This window comes from Cavia porcellus, unplaced genomic scaffold (assembly GCF_034190915.1).
Source record: "Cavia porcellus strain 051 isolate PalLab524CR breed Dunkin Hartley unplaced genomic scaffold, mCavPor4.1 scaffold_14, whole genome shotgun sequence".
NCBI classification, from domain to species: Eukaryota; Metazoa; Chordata; class Mammalia; order Rodentia; family Caviidae; genus Cavia; species Cavia porcellus.
In genome coordinates, this window is record NW_026947497.1 from 61179420 (window position 1) to 61207162 (window position 27743).

General features: G+C 50.6%; 1 protein-coding gene across 5 annotated transcripts in view; it reads left to right on the forward strand.

Moving 5' to 3' along the window:
* Positions 1 to 27743, forward strand: part of Trak1 (trafficking kinesin protein 1) — a 147412-nt gene that overhangs the window by 70529 nt on the left and 49140 nt on the right. For all 5 annotated transcript variants that reach the window (XM_063260965.1, XM_023560257.2, XM_063260967.1 and 2 more), the window contains exon 2: positions 7448 to 7642. The gene's annotated coding sequence lies outside the window, so the exon portion shown is untranslated. The remainder of the gene's footprint in view (positions 1 to 7447; positions 7643 to 27743) is intronic.

Sequence of the window (27743 nt, forward strand, 5' to 3'; positions counted from 1 at the left end):
GATGGTTACTAACACCACTGTTTCATACTTTCGTGGTGTGGCTCTGGCTGGACTTAGCTTACACAGTGAGCTTCCTCTTGCCACATGCTGCTCTGGTCTCAAGGGTCAGGCCCCTTGTGCTGAGGCACAGTGCTGCCCTGTCCCCTGGCTTTCCTGACACCAGGCTGTCCCAGCTCGAAGAAGACTTTGCTCAGCAGATCCTTGTCACTGTAACCCGCCCCCTCTTTGCTCAACAAATCCCCTGCCCAGGGGACAGTGCCAAGGTCCCTTGCACAAGATTACCCTTTAGCCTGGTGCTGGAGACCTTGTTTCTGACCTGATTGAGCAGGTGGAGTCGACGCGGCTGTCGGGTATGTGTGGCTGGAGCCAGGGAGCTGTGTGTGTGCATGCGCATGTGCCTTTGTACCTGAGGCGGGGGTTAGTGGTCACTCTGCCCGACTCTGGCTCGTGTGGACAGAACCGGTGTGGTTCTCCATCCGTGTTGAGGAAGAGCCGCTCCAGGCGCTGAGAAGTCGGCCCCAGCAGCCTCTCCCTACAGCGCAGTCTTGCAGATTGCATGTCCTCCCTGTGTCTGGAGATCGCGGGCAGCTCACCCTTGTGGGAGCCATAGGAGCAGGGAGAAAGGGAGACTTGTGCTTGTCCCTTTGGGGTCAGAGCGTGAGCTGGCAGGCAGCTCTGCAGGGATAGCAGAGGTAGTGGGGGCTGCTGTCCTGGCTTCTCGCTGCTGCTGCCTGAACTGGGGCCACAGCCGTGTTTCTGGATCTTGCAGGCCCTCATTTTCTTGTCTGTCTGTCTATATATATATGCATGTATGCATGTATTTATTTGTAGCAGTACTCCAACCCAGGGCCTTCCCAGCCCTTTAAATATTTAAAAAAAAAATTACTTTGAGTCAGGGTCTTGCTAATTTGCTCAAGCTGGGCTCAAATTTATAATCCTCCTGTCTCAGCCTCCCAGAGTACAGGGATTATAGGCTATAAAGAGACACTGGGGGTCATGTATGTCTCAGGCCCCAGTGGAACTGTGTGTGTCTTGGGTCCATGCTCTTTAATCCCGTAACTTCTAGAAGGAATAGTGGCCACGTCTGTGCAGAGTGGCTTTGCTGTGGCTGAGACCCCACCCTGGCTGTGGGTCTGCTGCCCCCCCAGGAGAATCTCAGGCAGAGGGTGATGTCCCTGGACAGAATGGAGTGGGGTCGGGGTGAGGAGGAGGGCTTAGATGTTGAGTGAGCGAAGGTCTTTTCTCTCTCGCATTGCCCCATGTCCCAGAGTGAAGTGCCAGCGTGGGACCCAGCACCCGATCTGGGATGTGCATATTTGATTTGGCCCATTGGAGCGGGCATTTAGAACCCAGGGCATCTGTGGCTGGGCAGAGTAGCCTTCAGAAGCTAGCCTCTGGGGGACCAGGGCCACCCCTGCTGGGGAGGGAGTGGGGCGGCCACTGTCCCAGAGGAGGCAAGGCCCAGGCAGGGCCACGACTCTGTAGGCCACAGGGTGAAGCTGGGGCAGGAGGGGATGGAAGGGTTCTCTGGGCTGGCACTGGCCCTGGGCATTGCCAGCAGGTGGCAGCCTGGTGCTGCTTCCTCCTGCACCTGCACCTGCACCTTTCTCTGCTCCCTTTCCCCTGCACCTTCTGCTCCCCTCTCCCTGTTTCCCCTCTGCTCTCTCTGCCCTGCAGTTCTCTGACATGAAGGTAGCCGGGTGGTGTGTGGGGTGCTCCCATCCCCGACAGCTCTCTGCACCCTGCCTGCCACTTGTTCTGACCATCGGGGCCTAGGCCCTCTGTCTCCACATACAGTGGCAGGCCAAGATCCTGGGGCCCCCTCCCCAGTCTGGGGTGCTGCTACCCGGAGCTTTTTGTTGTCCCTTCTGAGAGGAGGCCTGGTCCCAGATGGGTACCCTAGAGCATACCCAGGGGATGTGCTTTCCAGAGGCTCTCGCAGTTGTAAAGGTTGGAGAAATCCAGAGTGTGCTCTGCTCTGCCGTGGGCAAGTTGGGGCCAGACCCCCGGCTGGTGTCAGGAAGGGGCGCATCACCCATGACAGCCAGACCCCTGGGTGGAGGCCTACCCACAGCCCTGAGTGAGGCCCTCTCCTGGAAGGAGGGTCCCTCCAAATCCCACGCCTCAGAGAAAGCCTGGATGGGGTGTCCCTGAGAATGGCAGGTGTGGGACCAGCGCTGGCCAAGGATTGAGGGGCACCCACGTCCTGAGTCCACCAGAGGGACCAGAAAAACCTGACCCTAGCTGGCCCCATGTCCTTTACGCTGAAGGCGGCCACATGCCCTCCTTGGGTAACGGGTGGGCAGGCAGATCTGCCACTGTCCCCATTGTTCTTTTCCTTGGTTCTGCCCTCCATGCAACACGGGTGAGCAGTTGGAGTTGCTCAGCAAGGTGCTCTACAGGACTCTAAAGCTAGTGACTCTGAGCTCTGGTTCCTGGGTCTTGCAGTCCCTGGAGTGACGTGGAGAAAACCCCGTTATGTTGTGCTGTGAGAAGCCCAGGGAGGCTGTTGGGGTACAGGGTAACATTTGGGTGACATTTGGGGTGTGGCTGGTTGCTGGTGTAAAACCTAGATTTGTGGGGAATATGCCAAAAGCATCTTCGAGAACAGCGAGTGGTTGATGTGGTGAACGGATGGGGCGTGGGGCCCTGCTCAGAACAGTGTCGGCTCAGCTGACTGACCAGAGGCCAGACCAGCATGGCTCTGACCTCCACCAGCTACATCTTTGCTCCTGCCCTCTCAAGAGTCCTGGCTTTGCAGGGCTCTCTCCAGCAGCAAGGCCAGGTGGCTGGCCACCTGGTCATCCCTCTGCATTGCTGACCCTGGAGGTGGCCCCAGCACTGGATGACTGCAAATGGACAAGGAAATGGAAGCTGGAAGCCGTTTCCTTCCCATTGCTGAGGGACGTGGGTGGCCTGCAGGGCAAGTTGGGAGTGGTCATTTCTAGCTGGGCGGTTGTGGACCCAGCTGTCCCTGGGAGCCAGCATCCCCAAAAGGAGCACTAGAAACCTTATTGGCCAACAGGAAGTGGGGGCAAGAGGCAGAGTCACAAAGTTCTGTGCAGGCAGTGAGGAGTGGGTAACGGGTGGACTGATAACTAGTGGTCAGCTTGTAACACCAGCTGACTGAATCAACGTGGTGCTGAGTGTGGACATCCTGCCTGAGACTGCTGCCAGGATAAAAAGGAGACCTGGTGAGGAAACAGTGGCAGGTTGTTGGTTCTCTGTGGTGCTGGTTCTCCTGTTGCCATGGGTTCTCCTGGAGGAATTTGTCCAGCTTCTTTCCTGATTTGCATTTGGCTGTTCTCACTGTCAGAGAAGCTCGGGACCTTGTTGTCACTGAGAGTGGCTCCCAGGTTGGGGTAGCTCTGGTCCTTACTCTGAGCATTGCTTTCTGGCTCCGGAGAGAAAGATGTGTGCTGCTCAATCTCCAGGAGAAGCTCATCATGCTGACTTCCTGATAACTCGGCTGTTCTCATTGTCAGAGGAGCTCGGGACCTCATTATTGCTGAGGATGGCTGTGGTCATTTTCAGGGGAGCCCTGGTCCTTATTTTGAGCACTGCTTCCTGGCTCAAGTGCAGATCCCTCAGCCTGCTGATACTGATCCTTCACCCCTCTGGCATAGACTTTCTAGCTTCTACTGCTGACCTTTGAACAGTATAGAGCTGTGAAACAGACTTGCATGAGGTATTATTGTGGGCTCTGGGCCTCCAGCTGGACCTATGGGAGGTGTTGTCATGGGCTGTAGGTCTTCGGCTGAGCTTGTGCAGGATGCTGCCAGACCCTCGGCTAGATTCTTCGGGTCTTAGTGTGTGGACAGATTTCCATTCTTTTGTATTTGACTCTAGGTGACCATTATAAGGTAATTCCATAAATTATGTGTCTTGTATTGACTTGTTCTCGTGGGAAATCCCTGATGCCATCAGTGACCTTCCAGAGATGGCTCCCACAGCGGCTGTGGGGGCTAAAGGAGAGGGTGGGAGGAGGCTGAGGGGTTCTTCAGTCTCTGTCTGCACTGGGCACTGCTGTTCCTGCAGGTCTGTTGAAGCCATGCCCTCTGGGGTCCTGGGCTCTTTGAGGAAACTTTCGTTCTTCTTTGGTGACTTTTACCCAATAGCACATTTGTGCAGCTGGTTGGCCATGTGGGCTGGAGCTTCAGGGATGTGATGACCACAGAGTGTTCGAGGGTTGCACAGGGCAGTGTCCATCCACTCTGCCGGCCCATATGGGTTTGGGGGCAGTGCCATCCCTCACTGTGACCTTGTGGTGGCAGACCACTCACCAAGCCAGGCTGTCCCTGCTGTGCTTTGGGTGGGAGCACCACCCTGGCTTGCCACATCTGGTTGCCCATCCTGGCCCATGGGGCAGCCTTGGCCTGCTTAGAACTGGGTTTCCTGTGGTGGCCAAGTCCTGGGATTTCCATGACCTGCAGGCTCTCTCCAGAAGGGGGCAGCAGGTGGCAGAGGAGTGGAGAAACTGCCTGCCCACTGCTAGGCTTCTCAGACTGGATCTGACACTGAGCAAGTGACATCTGAGTCCCGAGGCTGCTATGAGGGCCCCAGGGGGCTCTGAGGACTCCAGTCGGGGTTTGCCTGTGGGGCTCTTGAAGGCTCCTAGGTGACAGTCACCACCCTCGGCCTCCAATGCGTCTTCTTTATGAGGCACATATGTGTCTATCTCTACTGGAGCCTCTGGTCCATGGCTGAGGTTGGGGTACCCCTGGGCGTCTGCCATGGTCCTCGCTGTGCCTCCCACGCAGCTGCAGAGTTGCTGACAGTTGTACACAGTCCTGTTGGAAAGGTCATGTGTGGGCAGTCTTTTGAAGAGGTGTCAGCCCAGCCTTGCCTTCCGACCCCATCTCCTGGTCCTCAGGCACCTTGAGGACATGATCTGTTGGGCACAAGGACCTTACGCCCTGGACACGTGGGAGGGTAGGTCAAGCCTTGACTTTCCAGCCACTGCCAGCTTGTTCACGAGTGACACGGGGCTCTTAGAAGAGGTCTTCATTTTTCCGGACTATTGTGTCCCCACCACCAAGCAGCACGAGGAGTCTAGCAGGTGCCAGCCAGTCGTTTGGGTGTCATACCCTGAGATGTTCCTGACCTGGTCTCCTGGTGCACTGCTTTGTGTAGCTACTGTGTGGTGGCCACCATGTGTTAATGGTTGGGACTGACCTGTGTTTGGCTGGCTCCAGGTCTCCTTGTTTGCATGACAGCTGAAGACAGCTGGGAGGCATCCCCAGAGTGGCTCTGTGGGAAGCAGCTGTGCCCTGGAAATCGAGCAAGGAAGCCCTGGCTTTCTTGGGCCACTTGGACCTTTGCATGGTGTTCCGAAACAGCAAGTAGGAAGCGTGGTCAGAGAAGTCCTCTGCCTGAGCCGAGCTGTTGCTATGTCCCGCAGGCCCCCTTCTGTACTCCGCAGACCCATGGGGCGACAGTGATGGACCAGGCTGGCTGGGCTGGGTTTCACTTGTTTGTGGTGTGCTCCATCCTCCAGGGTGGAGCTGTGAAATGAGGAGTGTCCTCATTTTCTGAGCTTCCACTCCTTGCTTAATGCTTTGGGAAGCCACCCTGATGTCCTGCTGCTCCTGTCTTGCAGCAGATCCCTGAGTGTCAGCTTGAGTGGGAGCTGCAAGAGGAGGGCTGGAAGGAACTGGGAAAGATGGTGCCCACCCTGCCCCTGGGGCCAGTTCCTACCCACACCCTCCATGCTCTCTTCCTGTAATTGTCCCCTTGCCCTTTCTATCTGCTGCATGGCCTTTTTAAACAAGAAGGAAGCAGAGATTCTGGCAAGTCCAAGGTGTGGCTCTTCTGGGCACAGGTCTCTCCACGGTCTGCCTGCATCCCTGTCCTGTCCCCTGCCTGGCCTTGAACTTGGAGGGAGTGGAAGAGAGAGGGACACTTCCCTGCTTCCTGAGTTCCGGCTTCTGTTCCCTACTGGTCCTGCCGAGGCCCTTCTCACTCCCACTCGCAGCTGTGTCCACGCTGGCACCAGTCATTCCTGACCATGTGCTGGGGATCTGGCTGCCTCCTTTGATTTGATCCTTTGTTCCTTTTGAGGTGCACTCCGAATCTTGGCCCATCCTTAGTACCTGCCTTTGCTCACACTGCAGAGCAGCCTTATCCATCGGGTGTGTTCCTTTTGCTCGCCTGTTCCTGGTGGAGGATGGAAGACAAGGCCTTTGCTGTCTCCACTCCATCCACAGTCCACCTCGACGGCAGCCTCACTACAGAGAGCCCTGGGAGCACATGTGTCGTTGGGCTGGTAATTCCCATCCAGCTGTGTGCACCTGGGGCGCTTGCTCCCTTTCTAGGTTGGCAAAACCATTGCTGCTGTCATGCCCTTTGCCTTCATAGGTGGCTGATGTCAGCAGCTGACAGCTGTTAACTACACTTCCCTTTAAGCCCCTTTGATAAGTGAGCCTGGGGTAGAGAAGTAGGGTGGCACCCTGGTTACCATGACAGAATAGTTACAAGGGCTGTGTCACTGTGCTTTGGATGGGTTGGTTCACTATCTGGGATGTTCTTGGGAGCCCTGGGCCAGTAACACAGGGGTAGGTTCAGGATGGCTGCGCTTGGAAGACTGCATCTTCCAGCTCACAAGTCAGATACAAAACACCCAGGAGGTGCAATTTAAGAAGCACAGTGACAGAAGTTCTGGAGGCGAGATGAAGCAGCAGTGTGTCAGGGCATTGGTACTCGTTCCATGCCTCAGAGGGGGTCACCTCTGGGGGTGATGGTTGGATGCCCCCTAGGCGCTCGAGGGTTGAGATCGCAGGACCACGAATGCTGTGTCTCATCATATCTCTGGGGTGGTTGGGAGGAAGGATGGGCGAGTGGACAGAGGAAGTAACACATTAAATGTAGGCCGGGTTCCAACCTAGGGGAAGGTTTGAACAGTAGAAGAGTAGGAGGAAGAAGTTAGGCATGGTGCTTAAGTTACAGCTGGTTGGCCTAAGTGCAGAGCGCTTGAGAAGGATCCCAGAGGGTGTGAGCTACAGAATTCTAAGCTTGACGTTTTTGTGTTTAGCTTTACTTGATGCATAGTAATTATACATGATTTGGGGTACAGCATTATGTTCAGTATAGTTTCTTACTCTGTGTGCCATGATCGATCATTCAGCACAGTGGCACCCTGTTGTCTTGTCTTTGTGTTGAGCATACTCACAGCTTCTCTACCAGTTTCTTTGAAACAATGAGCTGTCAACCACAATGCCCCTAATGTGCTGCAGAACGTTGGAAATATTTCTTCCTATCCAGCTGCACCCTGTTTGCCCACCCCCCATCATTTTAAGTTTTGGGAGTAGAATCACATGTGGGAGAAGCCCTGATCCGGCTGCATCTGGGAGCAAAGGCGCCGCTCCCAGCCAGGCCCAGCGGCTAGCGCAGCGTGGCACCTGCGGGTCCTGCCTCTCACTCCTACTCCTCTTGGTCTCCCTGTCCGCAGACGTGTGCAACAGCACCAACCTTCCCGAGGTGGAGATCATCAGCCTGCTGGAGGAGCAGCTGCCTCATTACAAGCTGAGAGCCGACACCATCTATGGCTACGACCACGATGACTGGCTGCACACGCCCCTCGTCTCCCCAGATGCCAGCATTGACCTCACCTCTGAACAAATCGAGGAGACGCTGAAATACTTCCGTAAGTCGCTGCCCTGAGTGAGATCATGGTGGGGTGAGGGCCAGCCCCCTGTCACACCCTGGGAGGCCCTGAATGGTTGCTGTGTTCTTTGGCCTGCCATCCGTGCAAGGGGTTTAAAACACATGGCTGAAGAGCTTGGCTGTCTAAAAGTCTTGAAGTTAAATGTTCTGACTAGAAATTTCAGAGCTGCAGGGACCAAGGAGGATTTTCTTCTGAACCCACTTTCTTTCACCTATACAGAAGACTCTGAAAATGATTCCACTTTCCCTTCTTACTACCATAGTGCATTGTTTTAGTCACTTCTCTCATTGCTGTGACAAAGTACTGCACACGCAAGGTTAACAGGGGCAAGGGTTACTTAGCTCACAGTCTGTGGAGGTTCAGTACCCAGCTGGCTGGCTCGGATGCAGGTGGGCATTGCAGAGAAGCAGTTCATGGAGGGCAGAAGGTAGCAAAGCAAGCAAGTAATAAGCCACTCAGTCTGTCCCTCATGTTCTTTCAGGCTGCCCAACCTTAGGAAGGGTGGCACTCACATCCTTAATCCTAGAGTCATTGACCCTAGCCAGAACTTTGCCAAACCTTCAGTGGGCTTTACCCTTAGTGCCACCCTTAGCATCAATCTGGCCACCTCTGAAAAAGCCCCCCTATGACTGATAAGGCTTTGAGGGGACATCTGGACACAGCCACAGCACAGTGAGTCCCTGGAGACTCTTGTGGGAAGTAGTTTGTCTGCATCTAAAACCAAAGGTATTGAGACCTCCAGACACTCGTTTTGTGATGTCACGAGATGGGCACTGAGGATGGCAGGTGGGTGTGGTCAGCAACTGCCATGTGGGGTCAGTGGCTGGTGTGTGCAGAGCTGCTGCCTGCAGCAAGAAGCACCCTGGCCACAACCCCCCATCACGGGTGATGCTGGTACTGAGTGCTTCAGCTTCTGTGTTTATTTACCAGGTGCCTTTTCAGAAGTGATTTCACTCTTGAAATTCATGCTAGCCGTGTCATTATGTCACCTTGAAAAGAGAGTATACCAGTCCTGCTGTCCAGGATGCAGCTTGGCCCCAGAGCAGCTTGCAGTGCATCTCTGGGGTTCTCTGTAGTTACCATCGGCAGTGCAGACCAGTCTTCCCAAGTTTCTTGGATTTGGGAGCTCATTTGTGTGAATTACGCTTGCTGCTCTGGGGTGCTTTCAGTTTCCTCTATGACATGCTAGTGAGAAAGGGGTTTGGTTTAAATAGACCTGTGGTTCATGCCTGGCACAAAGCCTGTGTCTTTGAACACTGCTGATAATCAGTTTCAATAGCAATAACAACAGGGTCCCCCCCAGGCTGGAGTGTTTTGGGGTGTACAAGAAGCTTTCTCTGCAAGTCACTTCTGAGCACTTGGGGCATTGGTGCTGAATTGTGTGTGTTTTAAACCAAGTCCAGAGTAGACCTCTGGGTAGGTCCTGAGAACTCACCCAGGCTACCTGAGACCCTCCGGGGGCCCTGTGGAGTTCTGTAGGCTCCCTGCTCTCCTCCCAAGGATTAGTCACTGACCCTCGCAGTGTAGTTGTGGCAGCAGCAGCCAGGGATGACTGCTCAGCTTTGCCTCCTGGTACCCTGTTCAGCACCTCCAGTCGGGCAAGGTGGGAGTATGGATGGCTGTTTATTCCCTGATGTGACCCATGGTCTCTAACCTCCGATCAGCAGTGGACTTAAGCAGATGATGATCTCATTCACTTGTTTAGTATTTAGTTACATATTTAAGGAGAAAAAGTCCCGATAGCAGGTTACAACACAGGTCACAATAACCTAGAAGCAGGGCAGCAGACGTTGGGTGGGGATGCTGAAAGCACTGAGTCTCACCCTACTGCTGTCCCTCTCTCTTGGTCTACTGCGTCTGGAACAAAGTGGATATTTGCTAAGTGTCAGTTAATGGGACAATCAAGCACTAACTCTCAGCTTAACGCAGGGGTCTCAACTGAGTACCTGGACCTTAGAGGGCAAGCAGAGAGAGGGTAGGGCTTCTGTGAACTTACAAACTTACAAAGCTACCTCTGTCTCCATTAACTTCTAACTGAAACTCGGCATTTGCTTTCATCACGAATGTAGACGGCGGGGCCAGTGATGCCAGCAGACCTGCGCCTTGGTCCCCAGTCCGTCCAGACCTCGGGTATTTTCACGCTGTGAAGCATTGGGAGCAGACGCCCCGAAGCACACCTTTGCCTTGCTGCGTGGGAGTCACGGGCGTGGTGAGCCGTGCAGCAGACACTCTTGTTTAGTGCATTAACAGAGAAGCACTTACATCTCAGGCCACTTTCTGTTTACATCACTGACTTCTCAGGTTCTGGCTACAACATCGGCACAGTTACCCTCTTTTGGAGTCCTTTGTGTGCTTTTCTGTCCTCAGTTCTTGCCTCCGAGGAGGGCTCAAGGAGCCTTGCCCACTGATGAGGGCGCTGGAAGGTCAGCATCAGAGCCTACTCTGGGCCTGGTGTCCTGTGGGTTTGTGTGTTTGGGTACGCCCTGCCACCCCAGAGCTGTGGGAGTCTCTTTATTGGGGGTTGGAGGAGTGGGTACTGGGACCCTTGCTCCTGCCAGGGGTACCTTCTGCAGCTGTGGGGGCAGTGTGGGGATGGGTGCTCCAGGTGGGGTTCTGTGTGCTTCCTTGGTGAGCAACCTGGCCGTGGTGGTGGGTCACACCTGCCTGCGTTGGGTGTTCCCTGAGCACAGAGACCACACCATGCTCTTCAAACCTACATTGGGCTTGCTAAGAAGAGGGGGAGCACTCAGAGCTCCCACCATTTGCTTGTGGCAGAATGACCTTCTCAGGAATCTCTGGCCTTGCCCAGCCAAGTGGACTGAACTCGAGATGAGTCTGTGGAGCACAGAAGAGGAAAGCGAGCCACACAGTGAATACGGGCACTTGGGATCAGACAGGTGCCAGGAGGAAGAGTCGATGTGGGTGCTTTTTGTGCACTGGTCTGTGAGAGGCTCTTCCTTTATCTCCTTTAGTGCCAATGACCTCTGAATTGAATCACACTTGTCTCATTCTGGAGCCGGGGACACTGAGGTCTGGGAGTGGGCAGCTTCCCCAGCGTTACATGGCCCACTGGAGGACGCTGGAGTTCAGGCACAGGCTGTCTGGTCTGACTCTTTGCCTGGGTCACTCTCAGAGAATGGGGAAATAGTCTAGCTTAACAGGCTGGCCTGGTGATAGCAAAGTCAACGCCCACAAGCAAAGCTTTGTGATAGGTAAGCAGCTTGTGTATGTGTAAGGAGTGGGCCCCACGTACACACAGACATGGCTCAAGGTCACCATGTGACACCAGGCCTGTCATCTGAAAATGAGGTTTTATTCTCTGGTTTTCACCTCAGTCCTGGATGCTACCCCCTACCTTCCTCAACAGCAGGTGGTGATGACTACACGTGCTTTAGACTCCTCCAGCCACCTGCACTTCGGCAGCCCCTGACACAAAGCTTGCTGGGTTGGTTGTCTGATAACTATGGCTTTTTTTGGGTCCTCCTTCCAGGGGCTGGAGGTAGCTTTTTGGCTCCTGAGCAGTGGTGAAGCTCATGTGTTCCTGACCAGTGACCTGCTGACCCCACCCCGGGAGGCTCCCCGAGGAAAAGAGAAGGTCAGGCAGAGAAGAGCTTCAAGTGTTCACTGCCTCGTTTGTTTTCCGTGTGAAACACAGCCCTGCGGGTGTGTGTTTACAAGGGCCAGCAGGCACTGCGCTCCTTGGAGAGCTTGACCTGTTTGAGTTTCAGCCATGGGTTTTTCACCAAGGAGATGAAAACATCTGCATTTTTGATTCTCTTCCAAGGCCTAACCCAAGACTTTGCACAGGGCTGGACCGAGGCTGGGAGCGCTCAAGGCTGAGTTGCTTACCTCACTGGAGAGCAAGTGAGAAGGGTCTGGGAAGCTGCATATAAACCAGCCTCCCTGACCATTTTAATTTCTTAAAATTAAATTTAAATTGGAATAAAAACTCTAAGATCATTAGTGTAGGTCAGCTGACCTTGTGCGCAGTGACAACTGAGCTCCTAAGCTACTGTGGGGGCCAGGAGTTATGTTGGGGCTCCCCGTGCTTCCCCAGCACTCTGGGCTGTGCCTGTAAAGTGACTGCACCATCCCACATTCATGGGTGTGCAGGAAGAACCCAACATGGATGGTGCTTGTCAGGGGGAGAGGCTACACCCAGGGTGGGGCACAGAGGCTGCTCCCCACCCACCCTCATCCTGCCCATGCCTTGAGCAGTAGGCGCAGGGGCCGCCCCTCCTGGACACACTCCTGGGAGGCTGCCGGGGCCTCACTGGCTCCCAGTGGCCCTCTGTGCCTCCCTCCCTCCCTCCTTGCTGTCTGGCTTCCGCCTCAGTGATTCTCAGCCTGGCGCACCTGGAGCCTGAAGGTTTCCTGCCTGGCCATGACCGCAGACACGATCCCTCAGACCTTGGGTGGCTGTGGGTGCTGCTCTAGATGTCAACCAGCCTGGCTGCCTCCTCAGTCTCCTCTCCCAGGCTCCCACTGCTGGCCACATGCATGAGGCATGCGTATAGCACACCCCCTCCTCACATGCCATCCAGGCACCTCCTCCTGTCCGTCAGTGACATGTCACTTCTTTTCATTTATCCCAGATCCCTCCTCTGACCCCGCTGCCACCACCGCAGCTCGATCTTCCCTGGCCACAGTCTGGTTCCCATTCTTGCTGCCTCCCTGCTTGCTTCTCTCTATGTCTGGGTGGGTGCTGCTGCTCACTGCATCCCATATGGGGTCATCTGAGGCCTGGGCCTGGCTCTGGACTCTGACCCCACCTGGCCTCAGCCGCCCTGCACCCAGCCCACTCTAGTTCCTAGCACCGTCGCCCTTCCTGGGGGAGCTTCCCTGGAACCCTTCCTTGTGGCACCCTCCTATGGCCTGGCCTTCCTCCTGTGGGGCAGCTTTGGGCACTCTGGGGTTCTTCGCATAACACCAATGGCCATGACGACCACGGTGATGCCTCACACCCTCGGGGCGCCCACTGCATTGGTAACGTGTAGCCCTGCTTTTGTTTGTGACTTCCTCAAATATATTAGTTGTTTTTCCAAATCAAATTGTCATTTGGCTGATTCTTTATTGCATCTTTTAAGACATTAAGCTTTGTTTTCATAGAACGACATTTGCTATTTTCACTGTTGGTGACATAAACAGCATAGTTGTGTAGCTGCATAAACAAAACAGGCTCAGCAGTTTGGGGTCACACAGTGGCCATTAGTAGGGACAGCGCTGCTCAGGCATGGACAGTGACCCGCCGGCCGGCAGTATTGCAGGTGTGGACAGTGGGCCCTGCACGGCTGTGCTGAATGCAGCTTTGTCAGGAAAGCTTCCTCTCCTGGTGCCTTTGCTGCCTGCTGGTGGGATCTGTACCTGCTGTACTGGGCTCCTTTCACCCCCAAGCTTGGCTCAGCAGCCAGCAGTGCAAGGGCAGATGTTTCTCATCCCTTCTGTGTGGAGGGCTAGTCTAGCACCGAGCCTGCAGCTGGCTGCTCAGGGCTGTGCCTCTGGCTGTCCTCTCTCTGCCTCTGGTCCCACTGGTTGATCTCTTACCCAGCTACGGTGCTTCCCTGACAGCGTAAGAGACGCCTTCCTCTCAGCTATCTTGTTGGCAGGATACCGAGGGAGTCCTGTGCAGTGTATGCCTGTGCGCAACTGCATTATGTGGCAGCTTCTCCTCCTCCTCTTCTGTCCTCCTCTCAAACCTGTTGTTCTCATCTTCCCTTGGCTGTGTGCCTGTGGATACTGGTCAGTGTGCTGTCCTGGTGTCTCTTCTTTTCTGGCTTTTGACTTGGCTGTTACCTCTCCGCAGGTGGCTTCTCCTCTCTCTCCACCTTGGTGTGTTGCCAGCATCTCCCGGAACTGGGTGTGGCTTGTCCTTCTTGCTGTATTGTTTTCGACAACCGAGCAGGAGCAGCGGAGGCCCATGAGGTCACCTTGCCCTCTCTCATGCACACAGTGGCTGATTTTGCCTCTTGGCTCTGGTCTGGAACCTTTGAGTGCCATCACCAGGAGGAAGTGGGGGAGCCCTGTTTTCCTGCAACTTTGTTGGTGGTGTCCTGGCATTGCAAGGCTGGCACTGGTTCCGGTTTCAGGGTGAGGAACCAGGCCTGCCTATCGCTGTGTTAGAGGATGCTGGAGTTGTCTCCCTCTCTCGACCGTGGGCCTTTGGTGAAGAGGGATAATCTTTAGAAGGAGACACATTTTAAAAATAATAAAATTTCTTGGAGCTGTGGATTTAGCTCAGTGGCACAGGGCCTGCATACTAAACCTGAGGTCCTGAGTTTGATTCCCAGTCCTTCCCACCAAAAAAATAAAAATAAAAAAATGCTTGTCTTGCCTGTCTTGCCAGGCAAGGTGGCGCACGCCTGTAATCGCAGCACTCAGGAGGCTAGTTCAAGGCTAGCCTTGAACTCAGGAGTTCAAGGCTAGCCTGGGTTACAGAGTGAGCTCAAGGCCAGCCTGAACTACATAGCAAGACCCTGTCTCAAAAAGGAAAAAAAAAAAAATTCTTTCTGAACACAAACTTTTAGATATTTGAAGAATGAGAACAAAAAAAATGAGTAGCTTAACAAGCAGCACTCCTTGGAAGCTTTTTCTAGTATTTTTTCTGCAATAGATGCATGACATTTTTGGGAACATAATGCTTTTTAAATTGCTATTATATGTGGACCATTTCCCCTGGTGTTAAATACTTAAAAAACACAATTTCTCCATTGCACAGAATTTCATCATTTCTATCTAACCATTTAACTGCTTTTAGGAATCTAGATCATTTGTGACTGTTCCACAGATATGGGTGAACGTCTTCTTACCTTCGTCACCCTTGATTTCTGCAAGGCATGGTTCTAGAACTCGATTTCCTGGGCTAAAGACGTCCCACATTAAAACGGGTGTGAACTGCCTCGTTCCTGGCTCCAAGTCTGAATGTTTCCGTAAGTGAGGATGCGCTGCCGGAGTGAGCATATCTGTAAGTGAAGACAATCCAGGTAGCTCTGGCTTGGCTTACACTAATCCCGGGGTCCACAAGGGACCTGGGACTCGGAGGCCGCTTAGCAGGTGTGGTGCTCACTCAGCCCGGTGGGCTCCTGCCATGGTGGCTGTTGCAGTCGGCCCTGCTCCTTGGACTCAGACTTCTCTTTTCAGCGCCTCATCCTGCTCTCTGCTGGATGGCAATGGCTTACGCCGAGGGAAGAGGCTGTCCTCTGAGCCCAGTGCCCGTTGTGTCCTGCGGGTCCCTGAGAGGGAGGCTTTCCCCGTCTCCTTGTTCCCAGCCAGGGTCCTTTCGGTCTGTGCAGTCATACAAGAAGCGCCCCGCCCTCTGGCCGGTATGCTGTCTTCCTCGGTGCACCTGCAGCTGTACCCACACGTTTTTATCGTCGCCTTCTGCTCTGACATCCTGAAAACAGGCAGGATTTTACCTCTCCTGAGTTCCCGCGTGGCATCTTCTCAGCCCTAACACATCCTCTTCCTCCCAGACCTCAGGCCAGCAGTTCTTGCAAGCCATGTATCCCTAAGTTTGGCCCTCGTAGTCTGGACACACTGAGGTCGTCTTGAGATGCCCAGGGTCGAGGAAGGACATACTATACTTTTTCTTAGTTTGCACAGATTATTTTCTGGAGTGAGTGTTTGGAAAACAGTAATGGTAGGTTATGGCCACGAAAGGGATAACGGAAGTGTGTGAGCATGACAGATCATTTCAAGACTGTTAACTGTTTTTAAAGTTCAGCATTACAAGAGTGACTTCTGAAACCCACCAAGGCAGCTTCCTGGGAGAGGACAGTGCTGCATATTATCTGAGAAAGTGGACCTGGCCTTGAGCTCATAATACCTGTAGGGTAAATGGTATCCTGGAGGTATGGGGCACCCTGATTAGATCCAAGGTCTTCTTCTGAGATGCCCAGGGTATGCTAGGGTTTGCATCTTGAATGTTCCACAGAGGCCATGTGGTTAAGGGTTGGTGTCCTGCCCATGGGGTCCTGAGGACGAACTGGAACCTTCAGGAGGTGGAGCCTCATGGGGAGTTGGTCTCTGGGGCCATGTAGCCTTGAGAGGACGTTAGCCTTGCCCCTCCTCTTCCCCTCCAGTGCTTCCTGGGCACCGTGAGTAAGCAGGTCATTGGTCCTACTTCCCTGTCTGGGCAGGACAAGTGACCACAGAAATGCTGGAAACCGGGAGCCAAATAAAACTCATCTCAGGTGTTTTGTCACAGAGGTGGAAAGCCAGCTCAGGGAGAAGAGCAGCTGGAAGGCAGCCCTCCTGCGCTAGAGGGCTACTCCCTCACCACCAGGGAGCTGTGCCACCTGGGGCACACTGCTCTTGACTGTGTGTTCTCTTCTGTTATCTGGATCACACAAGTCCTGTGACTCAGAAATGTTTTGCTGAGTTTTTCCTTCTGTGGTCAAAGGTAGCCCACAGTGATGTTTTTAAAAATGTCTTTCGTTGGGCTGGGGATTTAGCTCAGTGTTATAAGCACCTCCCTGGCAGGCGCGAGGTCATGAGTTTGATCCCTGGTACCAAAAGAAAAAACACAAAAACAAGAAAGGTAAAAATGTCTTGTTTTATGGCAGTTTTCTTTTCTTTCTTTTTTTTAATTTTATTTAAGGAGAAAAGAGAAAAAAAAAACAGTGAAAGGGTACAAGTTATACAGATTTACAGAAAAAAAAATGAACAGTAGGAAATCACTAGTTAATGGATTACATATTGCCATCTTAGAAATAATTGTTCAAGTCACAAAATTAAAGCTTGTAGAGTGGACATTCCAACAATGATACTGCAAACAGTTCTGTTCAATGATCCAATAAAACTCTGTGACATCATTTTCTATCTTATACACTTAAATATACATGCAGTTATATAGTTTAGAGCACTTTCTTTTCCTCTCTTTTGTACAATGACTATTACACATTTTGGGTTTCATTGCTCCCACGGTTCTTATTGCTTTTTTGTAAGAGAGTAAAACCAAATGTGACATAACAGAACAGAATCGGTCAAGTCAAAAGGGTGGACATAATAGATAATGTAAAAACATAATACAAGGTGATCAACAATGGTTACCATAATGACTCCTGCTATCTCTAATAGAATTGCCTATATCATTAGTTATAATACAATTGAACAAAACAGTAAAGAACAAAACCGACAAAACCAAAACATTGGAGACATTGTAGGTCTTCAAAAGTAGATAAAAGTCAACGAGAATGGGCGTTATAATGAATCTCATTATCTTCACAGCTGATGCCTAAACTTTCGAACCTGATACTATCCAGCAAAACAGAATAGGGGAACATCAGTCAAAAACAAGATGGTGAGAGTAATACAGGGCTTCAAATCAAGATAATAGAAAGTCAAAATGGGTTACTATAATATATCCTGCTATTTTTTTTCCCTTTGATAAAAATAAAAAAGTAAATAATGGAGTGGAGATTGGGATAAAAGAGGGCATAACAGCGAAACAGCGCAGATCAAAACATAACCATTTAAGCAGAATAGTGTTTTACCACCAGATAATTCCGACCCAAAAGTAGTTACCATATTGACTCTTTCCTTGAAGTCCTTGAGTACAACTTCGTATACTGTAGCATTAAGTATATCAAAACAATGTAAAACCATTTAAGAGAATGACAGCATTACAGAGTATTTAGAATCGACTAACAGAAAATGAACAATGGTTTCTGTATAATCTCCTTGTCTTTAAAAGGTTTTTGCTTATACTATCATACATAATAAAATCCAATAAGATACTTAGACCATTGGAGACAGGAGAACAAAAGCTAGATGAGACTTCAAAACAAGATGATACTAAATCAATATTTCCTATTAAGATGTCATTTTCTCCAAAATAGCTGTTCCTATCATCCAGTCTTCTCTGCCTCATTTCTGTTGAGCTCTTTTTCTGTCAGTAGCTGTCAGTTTGTCTTCTTCATTTTGTTCTCTGCTCCATTCGTTGTGCCCCCCCCCCCACTATTTCTGGGTTCTTTGTATTTTTCTTTTTTTAGAATATCCTGCAATACTTTCTGTAGAGTTGAATTGGTGGTTGCAAATTCCCCCAGTTCCTCTTTATCCTGGAAGCACCTTGTTTTTCCATCAATTTCCAGGGACAGTTGTGCAGGATATCTCAATCTTGGCTGGAGATTATTATCTTTCAAAGCTTGAATTATTTCCCCCCACGCTCTTCGTGATTTGATGGTTTGTGCAGAGAAATCTGCTGTAATTCTGATGGGTGTTCCCTTGTAAGTGGTCTGTTTCTTGTCTCTTACAGCTTTTAATATTCTGTTCTTGTATTGAATTTCTGGAATTTTTATTATTATATGCCTGGGTGTTGCCCTGTTTGGGTTGTAGGTAGCTGGGGTCCTGTATGCCTCATACATCTGAGTATCTTTACCTTTTGCTAAATTAGGAAAATTCTCCTGGATTATTTCTGTGAGTAGCTTTTGTAGTTCACTTGTTTGTGTCCCTACTTCTTCTTTTATGTTCTTAATCCTTAAGTTATGGCTCCTCTTATCATCTTCTTGTCTTTGTATTATTGCTGTTTGTTTCTTTGTTATTTTTAAGAAGTTTTTCATTTCATTCTCCCATATTATGAGTCTGCCCTCCAGTTCAGATAGTCTGTCCTTAGTTTCTTTCAAGCTGTTATGCCAGTCTTGGATAGACTTCTTAGTTTCTTAATAGTCCCTTTGAACCTGCTTCACGTACTCTATGCTTTCTCTGTTTTCTCCATCAAACAATTCTCCCCTCTTTTTCTGTTCTTCCATTCCACCATCTGTTTTTTCCTGGGTGGTGCTTAGCATTTCTCTAACTATTCTGCATACTTCTAGCTTCAGGTCGTTGATAACTTCATTCCTGAATTGGTCTATGAGGCTCTCTATATGGCGCTTTATGTCTATTGGTGCGGTGTCCACTATTGCCTGTTTCTCAGAATTGGGGGCCGAGGAGCCTTTCTTGTTGCTGCCTTTTTCCATATTCTCTGTTCCTTATATATGCAAGCTTACATAGGAGGCCCAGCTTCCTTCCCTGTCAGCCACAGCCTGATCGAATTGCGCTGGCTAGGTGTTCCCGCCCACCGCAGCGCACCAGGGAGTTGCGGACTAGGCAGCCTACATGGGAGTCGCCCCTCCGGGCCACCGTCAGGCTCTGGGATCTGGGTTGGGCCAGCCTACCGAGTCCGCCAGCAGCGTCACGCAGGCCAGGCACTTTTCACCAATCCCGTCCGAGAGGGGAATGTGTGGCTGGAGTCGCCACTGCGCCCTGCTCCCGCAGGACTGCCCGAGCCCAGAAAGTCCTCCACTAGAGTCAAACTGTGGTAGAGTGTCAGTTTCTCTCACTCACCTCACCACAAGTCAGTGTACGCCTCCCTGGCCATCCTGTTTTCGACTCTGTTCGCAGACTCCCGTTCTCAGAGCTTCTGCGCGTCTCTCTCCTTGCTGAGCCGATGTGGAGGCAGCCAGCCGCGGCGCGCCGGGAAACCCAAATTGCGGCTTCCAATGGCGCGGGGTCCAGCCTCCACACCGAGGCTTTTCTGTTCCTGTTTTAGCACCAGGACTGCATTCCAAGTTGGTTTCTCTCAGCCCAGTTCGTTCCTGAGTCAGCAGAGCATATCTCTACCGGCTTATGTCTCCTTAGTCCGCACCATTCCTGACTTCTGAACCAAGCTTTTCAGAGAGCCTCCATAGTATCTGCTATCTGTCCGCCATGTTCTCCCGGAAGTCGGCAGTTTTCTAATATGAGTTTTTCAGTACTGTATTAAAGAATCAAGAAAGTTAGAATTTTGAATTTTTGTTTTTAAAAACTGTAATGTTTACTTTTTCAAGTACTAGAAAATAGCTTTCAGGCGAAGCTTTAGGAAACATCTTAAAGAGTTCCCCAAAAGAATACCACAGAATATTCACCTGCCTCTCCAGGCACGCTCTAAATCACTAGGACTTTTCTCATTAAGATTTAGGGAGGTGTGAGGCTTAAATTCTAAAAGATAAATTACTAAAAGAACTTCCACCTTCGAGGAGTAGAGGCCAAGAGGGCAGAGCCCAGACCTAACAAGGGCTGTGGTCCTCAGGCAGGTACCTTGCATTAAATGGGTGCTTAGTAAATGCTTCCTAAAGAAGAAAAAAGAGACAAATGTTTTTCAGTTAATAACAAATACGCTTTTCTTCTTCCTTATCTTCTTTTTTTGTAAAATGAAACAATTTTAAAACCAAATGTAGAACAGAATGATAATTTTGTTTGTTGCTATCTTCCAAACACTCCTGCATCCTAATTGAATTTCTGAGTGAAGCAAAAATAGAGGCACAACAAGCTGCCTGCCTACCCCTCTGCCAACTGAGTAGCTCTGTGGTGTGGGTGCTGACCTGAGCAGTATATGGGTGATAGTTTAGACCTGAGATGTTGCTCGAAGTCACCCGTGTGTAGAGGACTGGATCGTGGGCACTATGCTCACCAGTGCATTCTTGGATTGACAGCTCCGTGGCTGAATGTGCTGCCAGGGGTGGGTTTTGGAGATGGCTGTTGGGATGTCACCTGGAAGCGTGTGTTCTTATCCTTGTTCCTCCCCGCTCTCTCCTTCCCAGCCAGGTTCTTCTACCGTGCGTTTTTGTCTTGCAGACAGCTGACCATGGACTAACCTCACAGCAAACCAGGAGCCAAATAAGCCTTAACTGTGAAGGGTGTCAGGTCTTATGTTCCTCTGATGGAAAATGGTTGAGACGGGGTGGGTACCAGTCATTTCACAAAGTGGCGACCTAAGGAAAAGATGGTGTGTGTGTGTGTGTGTGTGTGTGTGTGTAGGTGCAAAGAGACCCTGCGGGCAGCAAGACATCTTTGCCCACAGACCTGTGAGTGGAGGAAGAAAAGATACTGAGGGGGTGGGCTAGGAACCATTCCAGGACACAAAGGAGAGCTGATTGCCAGGGAAAGTTTTTGTTACAGTTTGCTGACAAAAGTGACACCAAATGTGTTTAAAAACAATGGCCTCGCCTTTCTCTCCTGTCAGTGCAGAAGACTGAGAGAGTCCTTTCCGCCAGTCCCCAGACCTGGGGCTGTGTCCCGCATAGGCAGGGGCCTCGGAGCGCAGGAGCAGGCCTCCTCCTGCTTCCTCCCCTTGTGTGTGGCTCCTTTGGGGTCTGGGGTTGGCAGAGTCAGCAAGATCAGAGTCAGCAGGATTGCAGTGACTGCCCTCACGGTGGCCCCATGAGCTGAAAGGTCCCCCACACTTGGTAGGCCTGGGGCTGGAGGCCGCCTTCTTGGGGGGGGCGGTGACCAAGGCAGCCCCACTGGAGCCCTGGCATGGGATCCTCATACAGCCCTGGGCTTCATTTGTTGCCTGTTACCTAGCAGCTGTCATTGTTTTTGATGGAACCAGTTCCAGCATTATGTTTCCCTTTTGTCTTTTTGAGATTTACATGCTTGGCAAGTGTCTGTTTCATGTCAATGCAGCGTGGTTCAGACAAAGCTGGAACGGGTTCCATGGGTGAAGACTGTTCCCACCCTATCCACTCACCTGTGATGGGCTTAGCTCACCTTGGGTGGGAACTAGTTTCTGGTTTATGTGTGTTTTGAGGCTGATGGCATCTGCCAGGTGACCTGCTGGTCCCAGTGTGAGATTCCTCCTCTGGGCTTCCTGGGCAGCCTGGTGGCAAACGTTGACCCAGTCCACACAGGTGCACACGAAGGGGAACTGCACTGAGGCTGGATGTCTGCTCCACTTGGGAGTGCAGCTGTGAAGGCCAGGCCTTGTCCTTATCTCCTGGGATGTCATGGCTGGCTGTCTCTGGAATGAGCAGGGCCATCTGGGCGAATAGCTGACAGCAAGCTGTCCCCTCAGAAGCCTGCCTTCTGCCTGGTACCTTCTTGACAAACAGTAGTTAAGGGAACACTTTCATAAGTGAGGGTCGGAGGGCTGTGCAGAAGCCTTCTGCTCTGCAGGGCTCCCGGAGCAAGTGGAGAGAAGGGCTGGTGCCAGTGCCGCGTGTCACACAGGCCCCACCACCCCCATGTCTCAGGCTCCTGGCTACCTTTGTACAGCTGGAAGGTAGAGGAGGAGGAGGGCGACCTGGAGATGGAACCTCGGTGGGTAGGGCTGTGACACCCAGGGGGGCTCTGAAGTAAACTCTGGCATCTCCATTTAGGCCTGGGTGCCTGGCTTTGATGGTGTCTGCTTTGCAGGGCTCTAGTTATTCTGGTGAAAAGTGCCATCTTAGAATATTAGGGAACCCTGAGTTAATGACCAACCTGACATCTGAACAGTTGGGTTATGATGGAATTTTAGGTTTGACTTATGACCAGAGTCTTGAGTTATGGCCCAAATGTTGGCAGCTTGTGCAGTTTTAAACAATATGCACAGTGTCCGAAAAGCGTGTGTAATTACATACGTGTCAGTGCATACCCAGCGCCATATGTTTGTGGATGTGGTTTCTTCAGGACTATATACTCACTACGAATACTGGTATCCTAGTGACCCCTAAAAAGCTAGTAAAGAAGCTAACTGGGATAAAGGGAGCAGTCACCCATTTCAGTTCTGAGAAGGTTGCAACCTAGTGAGTGAGAAGCAGGTCCTACTGGGCTTTACACTCTCCCAAGGAGAGGACACCAGGGAGCCGGATTCCTGACGTGCCTGTGGAAGGTTCTCGCCCTTCCATCCTCCCTTGCTGCAAGCCAGAGATGTCACCTTGAGTGGTGAGGACAGCATGGAATTGTTGTTTCTGGTAAACTAGGGAAATTATTGGTGTTTCTGGTAAATTAAACACATTATACAACCCTTTTTATGAAAAGGTTCATTAAGGGGTGCTTCGGGAGGTTCGGAATGCATTATGGGTATTTCCATTATCTCAAAAGGTATTGACTTACAACAGTCTTGAGTTATCCCCAGCCCTTGTGAATACATTGAGCTTGTCGGTTAAGGTCTGCTGTAGCTGTATTAGTTTCCTGTGCTGGGTGTAACAAGTGACCTTAATTTGGGGTCATGGAAAACCATGGAAATGGATCTGTAATGATTCTAATGGACGAAGCCTGGAATCACGGTGTCCACAGTCTATGGTGCTCCTGCGTGCTCCTCGGCAGCTTCCAGCCTCTCCCACAGTGTCCTATGAGTGCTGGCCCATGGTGTCCTCTGCTGATAGATGCCACACTCCAGTCTGCTCCACGCTGCTGCTGCTGCTGCTGCTGCTCTGTGTCTCTTCCCACCTAAGTTACTTGCACCTGAATTTAGGCTAATGTCACCTAAGACCTGTTATGGTTGTATGTAGATGTCCCCCAAAGTGTCATGTGATCACAAACAGGGCTTTTTCAGAGGTGGCTGAAGTAGAGTGTGTGACCCTGGGATTAAGGGTGGATGATTACTGGATCAGTCCACTGATCTGTTGGGCATCGCCCTAATCCCAGTAACTTAGATAGAGAATGAAAGGTGCAGAAAAAGGCTGCTGAGCCCCCTTGCTTGCTTTGCTGCCTTCTGCCCGGCTCTGCGATGCCTGTCGGCTTTGCCACCCTGCCTTGGAGCCAGTCGATTGTGACCTGAAACTTCTACCAATTGTGAACTAAATGAATAAACCCACCTGGCTTTCCTGGCTGAGGGGCAGAGCTTGCCCCAGCGCTGTCTGCCTGACCCTGGGGGCTGGTGCTGGCGCATGTGTCTTTATGGGGCCGCATTGTCTGTCTTTTTAACATCGTGAAGTCACGCTGATATTTCCATTTCACTCTTCACTTTTCTGATGATTTCTAATTTTGTTCTGAAACAAAACTCGTCACCGCTTTTTTGTTTCCTGTGTGTGACCCAAGAGCATCTGTCTCCCCATAGTGCCTGTCTTGTTTCTCTTTCAGATCTTACTTGCAGGTGATCTTCGAATTTTACTCTCCTTACTGGTTTGGAGTCCTGGAAGGGTTAGGGGGTGGCAGTACCTGGTTTCAGTTGGATGCTCTGGCAGATGACCTAAAGCACTGGGCCCTGTATCCTTGTCCTTGTTCCTGTCCTGTCTGCACGGTGGGCAGCAGTCCCTGAGGTGCCTGGCACTGTCAGATGCTAAAGGCTATGCAGCCGGTGTCTTGGGTTATGGCAAAAACCCCACCACAGTGGGGTTGCTCTGGGCTGTTTGCCAGTCCAGGTTCACTGAGGATGGTGACAGGAGACAGGGTCAGTGGGGAGGGGTGTTGTGCTCACAGGTGGAGTTGAAGCGAGATCCACCTGAATTTTAATCTTGTACTGTTTCAGCAGAGTTGCATATGTGTTATTTTCTCTTTCTAAGCCATGATGTGGGAGTTTTAGTGGGGATGTTCATGTCAGGGCTGCTCAGAGCCCCTAAAATTGCCCTGTAAGGGTGCTGTTTCCTTTGTGCTTACTGACATGCTGCCTACATTTCTTTCCCATTGAAGAATTATTGTTTATGTTGATTATAAAATAATAGGTTTCCTTATGGTAGTCCCACATGTGCTTACAATGTGCTCTGATCAAATCCTCTGTTATCCTGTCTCACCCCAATTCCACCCCTTTCCTCAGTGTCTTCTTCCACTTCCACATCCTCTCTTCTCCATCCCAAAGTCCACACATGAGAAAATAAAACGTGTAACACTTGTCTTTCTGAGCCTGGTTTGACAGTCTCCATTTCCATCCATTTTTCTGTAACAAACTTTTGTTCTTCATGTCTAATGCTCCCAATGTGTGCACTCCTCAATTGATAACGCCTGGACTAGTTTCCTTTTGGCTGTCACATAGGATCTTTTTTTTTTTGGTACTGGGGATCAAACTCATGACCTTGCACTTACCAGGTAAGTGCTTGAGCCATTGAGCTAAATTCCCAGCCCCACATAGGATCTTGATATGGTTTGTATCTGGATGTCCCCTCAAAGCCTCATGGAGTTGAGGGGGCAGGCTTTTCAGAGGCAGCTGAATCTAGAGTTTGTTACTAGTTCATTGTCTAGTGCTGGGATTCAGGGTGTGAGTGGTACACCCACCCTAGGGCAGGTAACCTGCACACAATGTAAGCGGGGAATAGAGGCTTGTACCCACTTTCCCCTTTTGCTCTTGCTGCTTTTCTGTCTTCTGCTGGGGTGAACGGTTGCCCCTCTGTCGTGCCGCCCTGCTTCGAAGCCACCTATTTAGGGAGTAAAACCTCCACAAACTGTGAGCTAAATAAACCTTTCCTCCTTTATTTTTGGGTGTCAGGTATTTTGTCTCAGCAATGAGAGAAAAGTAAGTAAGTCAGACCTCTGTTTTTTTGTTCATTTTTTACTTGACTTCCTTCATTTAGAATCTTTTGGTTTATTTATTTGTTTGTTTTGGTAGAGGTTTCAGTCCATAATCACTTGGCACCAAGGTAGATTATCGAGCAGCCCCCATACAGCTTCCTGCAGTGGCTGCTTCACTTTCATTCTTATCAGCAGAGTGTCCGTGCCCCTTTCACCCACATCCCCCTCAGTGTTTGCTAGTTTTTGAGCTCCTGCTGTGGCCATTCTAATCATGGTGAGATGGAGGCCCAGTGTGGTCTTGGGCTGCTGTTCCCTTGTGGTAAAGACAAATGGGTCATTTTTTTCATGCCTTTATGGACATTGTACTACTTTTGATAAATGTCTGTCCTGCTTATTTGCCCACTTGTGGGTTGGGTTACTTGTTCATTTTGGTTGAGTTTTTTGAGCTCTTCACGTATGCTGGAGGAGACTGATCCTGTGTTGGAGGAGTAGCGCCCACTCTGTAGGTTGTTTATTCGTGCAGTATTTCCTGTGCTCTGCAGAGGCTTTTCAGCTGATGTGATGCCATACATCGGTTTCTGCTTTTGTAGAGCTGAGAGCTGGTAGAGCCCTTTTCAGGAATTCCTGAATCATCTATCCCAGTGTTTCCTATTTCAGGGTTTCCTCTAATAGCTTCTGAGTATCAGTTCTTCGAGATGTTTCAGGTTTGCTTGGTAGAGTAAGAGTCAGGCTTTGGTCTTCTATGGGTGGCTTCCCTGTTCCCCAGCCCCTGCTGGCTGAAGAGGCTTCATTTAGAATTTTTTCTAAAATTTTTTGCCAGTATTTGTATGTTTTTGGCTGCATGGCTGAGGCTGCATAGGTTTATTCCTAGGTGTCCTGTATTCCATTAGTCTGTGAGTCTGTTTTTATGCCACTATTATGCTATTTTGTTAAAATGTCTTCATAGGATATTTTGAAATTGGGTACTGTGATCCCTCCAGCATTGTTCCCCCAGAATTATTTTGGCTGTTTAGGAACTTTTGTGTTTCCATGTGTATTTTAGAATTTTTCTTTTAGTTCTGTGAAGAATGCTGTGGGTATTTTGATAGGGACTTCATTGAATCTTGTAAATGGCTTTGTAGTATAGTCATTTAAAAAGTGTGAATTCTCAAGCCAGATGTGCACACCTGGATGGCTTTGAGGAGAAGGTGTGCCTAAGGGGCACCTGGCCCCGAGGCTGTGACAGCAGGAACAGCACTGCCAGGGACCATGCCGCTTCTTTATTCCCTACACTTCCTGAACCTCTCTCAAAGCTTGCTAACACCTCAAGCCAAGAAATGTGGCCTTGGCAGTGGCCTCTGCACACACGGGTGTCCCCTTGCCTGCTTGTGGGGAGCACTGCTTGTTTTGCAGCCCCCAGCAGACCAGATCTGCTTGTGCAGCAGGCAAGGAAGTCTAGGATGGCGTCCTATGCCACTGTACAGGGGAGGTGATGGTGAGGGATCAGCCTGACACTACAGGGATGCAGGAGAGGCTTCCAGACAGAGGCGGGCAGGGACCCAGCTGTGCTGGCTCCTCAGCTTCCAGAGTTGGGAGGTCAAGGTAGACTTGTACAGGGAATACATTCTGTGCGGGAACCTATATGCAGAGTGTATGTATGCATATGTGTGTAGCTTTCCTCTCAGCTTTTTACCATGCACATACATAAATACAGTCATGCTATTTTATACACATGTATTGCAGTCAGCCCTGTATTGGCAGGTTTTGCATCTGCAGACTTAAGCAACTGTGATTGAAAATATGCAAAGAAGATCGTCTGTCCTGAACATATGCAGACATTATTCTTGTCATTCATCCCCACACAGTGTGCCCAGCACTCACGCTGTGTTAGGTGTTGGAAGTAACTTGGAGAGGAGTCACAGTGATGGGAGGCTGTGTGCAGCTGAATGCAAAGCCTGCACCATTTTAGAGAAGAGTCTTGACCCCCCTGGGGTGTTGCCACCCATGGGGGCCTTAGAAGCTGTCCTCAGCAGGGACCGATGAGGGCTGCTGTCAGTACCATAGGTACCGTGAGCAGCACTTCCCCTGGGGGCCGTGGAGTGGCCTGGTCCAGAGCAGGATTGTCATCCAGGCATCCAGGGAACATTTTGGCAGTGTCGGGAGACATTTCTACTCGTCACATGTAGGGTTGGAGGATGGAGCACCAGACTTGGTAGCATCGCAGAGTGCCAAGGATGACTTCCATAACAGAAAGCCATCTAACCCTGAGAAGTTGCCCAGGGGTGAGGTTTGGTTCATAACAAGCAAAGATATTTAATGATCTTCCGTTTTCTTTTGATTAGGAAGCATTTTAAATATGTCAAACATTGAGAACTAGCACCTGTGACTGTCTGTTAACAGGCATAAAACATGCCAGTGCACTCATAAGGATGACTGTGAAGCCCCACACAGTCGCCTTTCTCCCTCCCTGCACTGTTGCCCTCAGACAGCTCACCTAAGTGTCCACCAGGGAGTGCAGCGTGCTGGCTGAGCCCTCCCAAATGGCTGTCTCCTCTGCTTAGAAGTTGCAGACCATTTCCCACAAGTGTGAGCAAAGCCATGAGTGTAGAGTAATTATCTCAGTGCAAACATAGCCATTTTCTGAGTAATTTACATTTTCTTAAGGCAATCGTTAAAAATTTTAAGAATTTTAAAAATCTGATTAAGAAAAGAAAACCAAAGGCAATGGTTTGCAAATTTGTTTTTCAGGTGCAGAGATACTTTCTGTAGTAAGCAAAGTAGCGCCAAGAAGCTGGTCCCCAGCTCTGCCAGGTGCCAGTGATACCAAACCTCATCTGCCCCTTGCCTTTTCCCTTGTGGTGCCTTGCAGCCTCTGCTCCCAGCATCCTTGGAAGACATTTCCTCCATCTCTGCATCATTTTTCTGAGCCAGCCAGTTTCTA